This window comes from Choloepus didactylus, chromosome 10, assembly GCF_015220235.1.
Source record: "Choloepus didactylus isolate mChoDid1 chromosome 10, mChoDid1.pri, whole genome shotgun sequence".
Taxonomy (NCBI): domain Eukaryota; kingdom Metazoa; phylum Chordata; class Mammalia; order Pilosa; family Megalonychidae; genus Choloepus; species Choloepus didactylus.
In genome coordinates this window covers 25,025,171-25,033,214 of record NC_051316.1, presented here as the reverse complement: position 1 = coordinate 25,033,214, position 8,044 = coordinate 25,025,171, and the positions used below count along the sequence as shown (strand labels likewise).

The 8,044-nt window shown below is 38.8% G+C and overlaps 1 long non-coding RNA gene across 3 annotated transcripts in view; it reads left to right on the top strand.

The window, feature by feature from the left end:
- The first annotated feature begins 379 nt into the window (after nucleotides 1-379).
- The window catches only part of LOC119505150, a 35,870-nt gene continuing 28,205 nt past the window's right edge, over nucleotides 380-8,044 (top strand). Inside the window, exons 1-2 of one of the 3 annotated variants that reach the window (XR_005210685.1) lie at nucleotides 380-422; nucleotides 730-1,057. This is a non-coding gene — a long non-coding RNA (uncharacterized LOC119505150). The remainder of the gene's footprint in view (nucleotides 423-729; nucleotides 1,058-8,044) is intronic. The other 2 variants (XR_005210682.1, XR_005210683.1) reach the window with 2 other exon arrangements.

Here is an 8,044-nt window from a genome sequence, read left to right as displayed (position 1 = left end):
TCCCGCGCCGCGTCCCTGCTGCGCAGCCCCCGGCGTCGGCGCGCGACAGGCTCGGGAAGATGGCCCCTTGTTGGGGGGCTCCCGGCGCGCACCCCGGGGACGAAGGTCACGGCCTCAGCGCGCCGCAGCCCGGAGCGTGGGGGGTCTGGGGGCCGCGCGTACTCCGGGTGCCCCGGGAGTCCGTTGCGCGGAGGCGGCCGGGCGAGCCGCGAAAGGTGCCTGTGGCTTCTCCAGGTGAAGCCGCGGACGTTTGCGTCGCGAGCGGTTGACCGTTTCTTTCTCTCGCCGAGGGGCGGCCCTCGGACCCGCGTCCTGCTTAAAATGCGCTATGGTTTTTGAACTTCAGGTCACGAAATGGATTCGAGTGAACCGGAGACCACAGAAAACGGAAACGAAGGGAGAACGAAGAGGTGTTTGAAAAGGTAGGGTCCTGAAAAATAGCACGGGATGGAGTTGGTGACAGATCTCTTTTGCCTCTGAGTACTTGACCGCTATAGAGTAGCAGCTTTCTATAAAGTTTTCAGGAAATGTACAGTAAACCGTAGATATAATTTATATGGATAGTGCTATAGGAATATGGGCTGATAATCCTAATAATTTTCAACATACTGTGTTTTCATGAAATAAGAATGACCTGGGATGGACATTTGTTTCGTGCTTGTTAAATAAAGCAATAGGACTTAAGTGGATTCCATTATTGTATTAGACCAGTATTATTTCTTATTGCAGGGTTAAAGGATCTCTGAAAAAAGAAAAACTGTGTTCAGAATAAATCACCCAATCTTAGGTTTCTGTATGTGGTTGTAGCACAAACTGTAGCACACTCACTCACCTCGACTTCAGAGCCATCTCAAAATGGAGACAGAAGATGAAATAAGTGTATTAGTTTTGAAACACTGGGAGGGATTTTATTTACTGTAAAGCAAATGAGAAATTTGTTTTCCTAAATTCAGAATTTCAGTATGTTGCTTCGCAGAAGTTGAGACTGCCTATTTTCCCCTGAAACTGTATTAAGTGAAAACTTGATTTGTCGGTGTAGTAAATATTATGAAGTCAGGTAAGTCACCTGTTGTTTCCTAAGTGACTTTTGTTGAAAACTCTTAAAAATAAGTGAATAATGTCTTTACAAATGTTACAGCAGATATGCTTTTTGTTGTTGTTTTTGCTTAATTATATTTTACTGGGGTTTTTTGTTTGTTCGATTTTTATAGCACCGAGGGATTTAAATAGCAGTGTGTTGTTTTTCTTCTGCTACAATGTATGATGCATCATTCCTCATTCTGAAGCCAAATTCTTGCTGATAGCCTTGCTGCCAACTTCTGTGATGTGTTGCTTTAGTATGGGCATGGCAGCGTCTGAGAATATGCACAAAGCCCATCATAATGAAGATGATACCAAAGTTGCAGAGTGCACTTGAGGATAGCGCAGGGCATCTGCGAAGAGAATGGGAAAAAGAACCAACCTGGGACTATAATAGTTTGTAGCTAGACATTTGGGGTGTGAAAAATGGACCCTCAGCCCTTCTTTTTTTTAAAGAAAAGGGATGTATGTACTTCAGTTAAAGAGTAATGGAAAAAGTTTTCATTTTGAACAGTCTTGATTTTTCTGAGCATACCTCAGCCTGCTCTAGTAACTCGCCTTGTTTGTTTAAACCCTCGTGGTTTAGGTGTTTTTGAAATGCTTGTGAGGTGACCAGTGAGATCATAAAATATCCCAAGAAGGAAAAAGAATTATGGTTTGCTTAGTATTTCAAAGAAATGTCTCTACCTATGATTTTTTAAGCCGAAAATAAGACTCTCCCAAACTCAGTGTGGCATGCACACAAAAAAAGAAGGGGAAGCTATTATCTTTGTAGATTGCTAGGCAGCGTCATTACTGCATTGAACCGGAAAGTAACTGTATCTTTTGCACCCGTGGCTTCTGAGAATGATGTGACCACCATGTCTTCTGAGAATGAGAAGAGTGAAGGGGACCCTGAGGATTTTATGTTCAAGAGAATGGAAATTCTTCACTGAACCTCTTCTACTTGACAAAGGCTGTTGTGTTAGATCTCACAGGGAAGACGAATGGCTGGCTGACTTTGAAAGTTTGGGCAGCAGTCTTGAAGAGGGCCTGAAAATGAAGTAGTCAGAACCACTATTCAGAACTTCCTTTCAAGGAATGAAGTTTAATGCTGACTTGCTTTGAGGGTGGAAGTGGGGAGGACAAAATGAAGGGGAGTTTCAGAGTCCTCTCAGTGAATACTAATTACCAGCTACTACAGTGTCTTAAATCTGTCTCCTGGCCTTAAGAAGCGCTTCTCGGCCCCTGGGACCACTGTTTGCCTCTGCCACACCTATAAGAGAGAGGTTGGAGTAAGCTGAGGCTAAGCGTGCAGTATTTTCAAGGGTGAGGTTAAAGGGAGAGAAATCCACGACAAAGGGCATTAGAACGATGTTCTGGAAGGCAGGGAAGACTTCCTGCAGCTGGGAGTTGAGTTGTGTCCCCTGATTGCCCGAATGTTCCAAAATACAGAGTGATCTCTGGGTGGTAATTAGTATGCAGCGGTCATATGTTAACCTTTAGCTAGGATTTGAACCTGTCATTTGTAGGAATCTAGGTAGTTATTCTTTAGTCTAATAAGTTTTTTTTCTAAAATATCTGCATACCACAAGTAGAAGGAAATTATTCCATTTTTCTTTTTTATGCATCCACTATAATTTTTCTACTATATTAGAATAAAGCTATGATCTTTTCTGCTTTTATTCATTTGTTGCAGGTGTTCATTTTAAATCTAGCTATTGCCTTTATTTGCCTACTTTATTTTCTTTGTCCCTACCCATTCCTCCTCCAAACACACTGCCCTTCCTCGAGACTCCTGTCCCCCCAATCTCTTGTCTCCATTTTCAGGCCTCTCTCAGGATTCAGCCTAGATGAGTTAATTTGGTTAACTAGTCTATATTTAACTCTAGGGCTATAGCATTTTTTCTCTGATAAGAGGATGCCATTTTTACCGACTTGTGGGAAATGGAAAACAGAAAACCTTCTGACCTGCGTCAGAAAGGAAAACAAACAGTCCGGTGCATGGCCAGAATCTAAAAATGGGCACTGGGCAAGGAATTATATGTAATGAATATAATCTTACAGCAGATATTTATTTTCCCCCTCAAAGAAAATCTTGAAGGTGCTCAGGGGTAGGAACAGCCTGTTATAACTTGGAATACTAGTGGAGTTTTTCAGCGAGGAAGGGACAGCAGAACAAACTTACCCTGTGCTCTGCTGTGTGTTAAAATAACAAATAATGAAATAAATAAATTGAGTGAGTGAGATATACCACCCAGATAAGGAATTTAAAATGCTTTCCATGCCTTTCCTTTATTTTAGGTTCCTGGCTGCTTCCACCCTCTTCTTGGGGCTACTCTCTCCCACCGGACAGCTGTACTGTTTTTCTCTGCTCCCTTACAGGTTCTCATTTCTTAACTTGCTGAAGATGCAGAATTCTCTCTTATGCATCTTCTTGTATCTTTTCTGACTTTTATCTCCATTTTATCTTATCTTTATATGTTAGCCCTTTTTTGCACTGGTGTAACTGAACTCTTATACCGTTTCTTGTTCTCTTCATTTTGAATTACAAAACTCACCTCTCTTCTGCTTCTGGCCCTCAGGTATTTTCTCCTTACATTCTGATATTCTTCCTTTTTAAATATTTCAATTCTCTTTATTTAGTTTGAATAATTTTTGCCGCAGGGGGTCCTGAACGACTCCACAAAGAACAATTAGGATGAGTGGATCCACAAGCTCTGCCAGGGGGAGGTAAAACAATGGTAATTGGAACAGTGAATTGTATCCTGTGTATTTTTAAAAATAACGTTAATGGATTTTACCAAATGGGTATTGGTTTTGGAATGCACCACATTTCTTTTTCTTTTTTTTTCTGCTTTTATCTTGAATTGATCCAAAGATAAACGAATTATGCATCACATCACACTCAAATATGGAGGAATAATACACCAGTTTTTCATGAGTTTTAATAATTCTTTTGTCACTGTTCCGGGGATTAGAATATGTTGTACGATAATATTTTATGGCAGTATATTTGAGGAAATATACAAATGAGGTATGGTTCCATTAGAATACGAAAATTCCATTTTTCAGATCCTTTCTAGTATATCTGATAATACGCAGAAAACAAAGCATAAAGTAGCCATTTTTAGTCATCAGTAAGTATAAATGATGATATCAGAAGTATTCATTGGCTAACCTTCAAAACATTGAAAATTCAACAGTTCTAAGGTTGGCTGATATTAACAAGCGATCCTTTATGTGCATTAGTCTTGTAGCGAGTAGTCTTGGCCAGGGTGAGATCACATGACCTCTGCTATGATCGGTCATAACGAACACCACGTGCAAACGGTTTCCAGCAATAGCCTCCTTTAAGATTGACCTGAATTATTCTTTCCTGCCAGGACCCAAAAAACAATACTCTTGAGAGCATAAAATTGTTTTTAATTGGGTGAGATTTTCCTTGATATAACAAGAGTGAGATGTAAAAATCTAGAAAGAAGGTTGTGAAAATGTGGACTTCATAGTATACAGCGGCCATTTGAATTGGGGTCAGATGTTAAATTCTATTTTCTGAGCCTTTTGGAAAAAATAATGAAACTATTTTCTTTGTGATAAATTCCTTCCTAAGTTCTGGAACATTTTCATTCTACATTTATTTTGTTTGTTCTTTCCACAAACTTGACTCTGAACTGCAATCTGTGATGATCTTGGTTTGAATAATAATCCATAGAAGACTTTTTAAAATAGTACGTAAAACCTAGCTTGGCTTATGCAATTAGTACCACTTATTGTACCTTTTAAAATTTTATTTCTTGTAAGAGAATACTTTAATAATAATTCTAATATTGAAATATTCAAAATTACAAAGCCAGGTACAGATTTCAAACTCTTTTAACAAAGTGGTTTATTGCTCTGTTTGTCTTTTGTGACAGAGGTCTATTTTATATTCAGTTTATGTTTTCTGGAAACTGATATTTGAGACTAGGAAAAATTACTTGGTTCTTTCTTGAACCCAGAAGGGCTGATGGAAACTTTGTTAGGGTCGACAGTCTGGGACCTTCAGCCCACAACACCTAGCAGAATGGCACATGATGAGTTCAGGGAGTGCTGAACCAAGAATCCCTTTACTTGCTAGGAATTATCCGGCTTTTAGCAAAATAGTAGGCTCGGGCAGCGGCTCTTACGCAGCTGACGAACACTTATATCAAGTGGTTTCCCAGGCATTGGTGCCTTTGCCTCTTTTTGAGAGTGCTGTTGCCCTGTGAGAATTCATAACTGGTCTGCATTTATGTAGCCATAATCTCTTGCAATAGCTTCATTGATACTTGATTTCCATAGAAAAGCTTTATGGATTCTAATGAGTCACAGCTCTGGAGGCACCAGCATTCCCCCTCCCTATCAGTGAGCACCATTGTACCCAATCTGTACTGATTGTGCCTGTGGATGACAACCTACTTGAGTGATGGGAGGAAGGCAGAGTAATTTATTAAAGTAATTACAAAGAAACCAAACAAAAGGAGCAATTACAGTGCTGTTAACATGCAATTTGTTATTTTATCACTGAAACATTTGGAGCTTGGTTGAGTATTTCCATCTTATTTGTGGGTCTCTGTTTTTTTTTCCCCCTATCAATCCCCGCCTTTTTCCCCCTGTAAATCCCTAACAGGTACATAATTTATTAAATTCTCTATACCCAGGTCTTAAGTTAGATTGGGTTTCTTGAGATCCTGACTCCCCACCCTGCCCCTTCTTTGGCCATTTTTAAAACTGGATCCAGGAAGCATTGCTGAGAAAATGTGTTTTGGGTACCGTTAGGAAGGAAGTCTGATCTGTTTAATTTTATGCCATTAAATTTTCATCTGTTCTGTAGATTTATTTTTTTAAGAATCCACAATGTCCTAAAAATGTTCTGAGAATTCTACATGTACCAAAATTCCTCCCCATTTTCAACTAGAATAGCAGGGAAAATTAAAATATAGTCATCCACTTTGCCTCACGCACTTATTCACAACTTTTAAAAAGAATGTTTGAATGGTACTATTAATACAATAGTAGCTCATGCTTGCCATGTGTCATGCAGTGTTCTCAGTGCTTTACATGTTTCAGCTCATATAAATGTCACTTTAAAGTAGAGTCAAAAGTCAGCGGTATACTGGGAGGATGTTGAGACTGCATCAAATCCTTTGTGAAACTAGATTGAGGTATGAACACTTCAAATAATTGCTATAGAAAAAATGCTTTGGGCAAAGATTTTAAAATTCCTTTTAACCCATATTGTTGACAGCTCTAGACCACCAGCATAAAGTGCCTGTTTCTTAATTAGGGCAATCCCAACCGGAATGTATTTTGAAAACACTTGGAAGAGTGCAGATAATTACACTGTTAATTCTAGCAGGTCTTATTCCTGCGGCCATAAACTTTCTATGTCATGAAAGATTAAAACCGTTTTAATATAAAGCAAAAGAGTTCTGCTGGATAAGAGAGGCAGGGAGAGAAGAATTCTGTGGCTTTTTAGTTACTTTTATAGGAAACGCTAGCTATATTCCTGTGACAGAATGCTTTATTGGACAGTCATTCCCATCCCAGGCATTTTAATGAGCTGCTGTTTTGTGCCTGGCATCATATGGCACTAAGATGCATTATTTTAGTAGTGCCTAGTGGTGTCAGTGCAGTTTAAGCCTGTCATTGTTTCCATTAATCTTCTATTTTAGGAAGCCAATACTAGCACGTAGGGAAGTGCTCAGCCAACATGCACTTCATTTATATATCTGGGTCTCTGCACACAGGAAAAGTGATATCCAAGCCTCGTATCCCCGACACTTAGAAAAGGACCCAATCGCATGCACACTCTCAGTAAATATTTGTTGAATGAGTTAAATGAAAGAATCCCATGAGTAACACTAGTTTTCTTAAGAACTCATACCTGGCTATGGCTATGCTTTAAAAAAATTTTTTATTCAACTGTCCAGGGTTTTATTTAATAATTATTTTTTAATGATGGAGATTTTCATTAAAGTACATTTGGTAGAGTTTTCCTGGCTTTATAGGTCATCTCTTTCATCTCTTCTGTAAACAGCTAGGAGCCAGGAAGAGCTGAGATTTGTCACAACTCTGAAATTATATGCCTCTTGAGTTAGTCACTTGACTTTTGCTTTCACATGAAAACCCTTTTATTTAATAAGCCAGTTAAGCCCATTTACATTACTTGATAAAATCTATGTTTGGCCTCAATTCATTTATTTTTATTGTGGTATCACATATATTATAATATCTGCCATTTTAACCGTTTTTAAATGTACATTGTAGTGGCATTAATTAACATTCACAATGTTGTACTCCCATCACCACCACTTGTTAGCAAAACTTTCATCACCCGAAACACATTCTGTACCCGCTAAGCTGGCTTATGGCTTTGTGATATACATATATTTTGTCCATCTTTTCCATCTTCTGGTATTTAGGAAGGTTTGTATTGTTGTTCTAATGGTTACTTTTAAATAATACCACTTTTATTTTTGCCACTTTTGCCTTTTGTGTGTGTGTGTGTGTGTGTGTGTGTGTTTCTAGTGTATAGATTCCCTGCTGTGTGCAATAGTGAAATTTAACATTAACCTCTTCTTGCCCCTCCTCCTCTCTTCCCCATCATCTGACTTGAAGTATTATCTTTTTACTTCCAGATAATATCTATAAGAAAATTAACAAGCTTAATATGTTTTTCATATACTTTTCCCATCATACTCTTTCTATGATGTCAGAGCATGTAGACAGTACATACTTTCCTGTATCCTTTATAAGATCACTTAGTTTTAATCCTCATGTACATCTATAATGCTCGTCATCCCTCCTTATATTGGTGTCTCTTCTGTCATTTTGGTTTTCTAAAGCTAGTTACCTGGTATATTTCTGAGGAAGAGCTTATGACAACTATATACCCTGAGTTCTTGCAAATCAATAAGTTTGTTCAGATTGTACATGAAGGTCAGTTCAGCTGGATATAAAG